The following is a 1,546-nucleotide window of genomic DNA, read 5'->3' as shown; positions in this document are numbered from 1 at the left end:
GAGCTTTGGGATCCAAGGCAAAACATTTTTGTGGGGGAGGGGGCACCCCCACAGGGACCCCATTCATCAGGACAATGTAAAACTTAGGCCAGTGCAGCATAACAGCCCAGTGTAACATAAGATACTCCAGTAGTGTAGCCAGAGGGGGTAAGCGCAGTAAGTACAGCAGGCACCACAATGCATTGTGTAAGTAGCCCCTCTCACTCACTATTGGAACCATTTGGGGCTGCGACAGAACACTATGCATTGCCTTCACTGCCTTATATGGCTCCAATGGTGAATGGGAGGGCTGCTTACACAAAGTACTGCAGAGCCTGTTGTACTCACCATTCTGCCCCTCTCTGGCTATGCTACTGATAGGCTCCCTCCATTTTATCCTCTTAAGAACCCTATGAAGCAGGTTAGTCTGGGAGAGGGTGACCACAAAGGATCACAAAGTGAGCAGAGGCTCCCACTCTAACCACTACACTTCACAGTCAGGTAATATGAGATGCACAAACTATGTGCTTAACCACCGCATTAGGCTACTCCAGGCTTGGGTCCCAGGGCCCCCTTCTGCTGGGAAGCTGACTTGTTCTAATACTGGAACAAGTTTTTTGGTGCTTGAGTACCAAGGAAAAGAATGGTTGGCAACCTTCAGTCTCGAAAGACTATAAGCCTACAGCGCCCGGTATTCCCAGGCGGTCTCCCATCCAAGTACTAATCCGGCCTGAGCCTGCTTAGCTTCTGAGATCAGATGAGATCAGGCACATGCAGAGTAACAGTTGCTGTAGTACCAAGGAGGCTGTTAAGAAAATATCCTCTAAAGTCTTTTCTTTTTTTCTCTTAAGTGAACAACCCACACAAGCTGAGCGCTCAAGTACAACTCTCAAGATGCACATCTTTCTGTGCATAGCTCATATCTCATTCCATTTCAGCGCAATTGTGTGCAAATATTGCAGGTCCAGGTTTGCTTGTAAAGTGCTTGTATTCAGCTGAGTGGGGGGAAACAGTGATAAAAGTAGACTTTGTTTTAAACAAAAACATTTCACAGTCAGAATTCAAATAGCTGCTGAATTTTAGTCTCCAGTGATATCATAGTTAATATCACTACCCTTCCATGATGGGCTGCACCTATCAAAATTCCCTCTTCTATACCATTGTTAAAGGCATAGGCACTCTTTCCCAGTTTGTATCTGGTAATTTGACCCTGGCCCTCAGCAGTGAAGTGCTTAAAGGCCAAAACTAGCATAACCTTGGCCTCCAGTCTAGCAACGAACATTTCCCCTATGATTTTGCCTCTTTAAACATACACACTGGCTTCCACATTACTTCTGCATCCAGTACAAATGCTCCATACCTTCAGCGCTCTCTATGGGCTTCTCACACTTATTTTATGCCCTCAGATTCCAATACCCTCTTGTCAGTGACTGGTGCACCTGAAACCACTCACCTTAGGGCCCAATCCTATCCAATTTTCCAGTGCCGGTGCAACTGTGCCAATGGGGTGTGCACTGTATCCTGTGGTGGAGAGGCACTCACAGAGACCTCCTCAAGGTATGGGAAC

At 46.7% G+C, this 1,546-nt stretch overlaps 1 pseudogene; it reads right to left on the bottom strand.

Moving 5' to 3' along the window:
- Positions 1–655: 655 nt before the first annotated feature.
- LOC136650434 (5S ribosomal RNA) lies at positions 656–775 on the bottom strand (annotated as a pseudogene).
- Between the last annotated feature and the right edge of the window lie 771 nt (positions 776–1,546).

This window comes from Tiliqua scincoides, chromosome 4 (genome assembly GCF_035046505.1).
Source record: "Tiliqua scincoides isolate rTilSci1 chromosome 4, rTilSci1.hap2, whole genome shotgun sequence".
Lineage (NCBI taxonomy): Eukaryota > Metazoa > Chordata > Lepidosauria > Squamata > Scincidae > Tiliqua > Tiliqua scincoides.
This window is presented reverse-complemented; position numbering and strand designations above follow the sequence as displayed.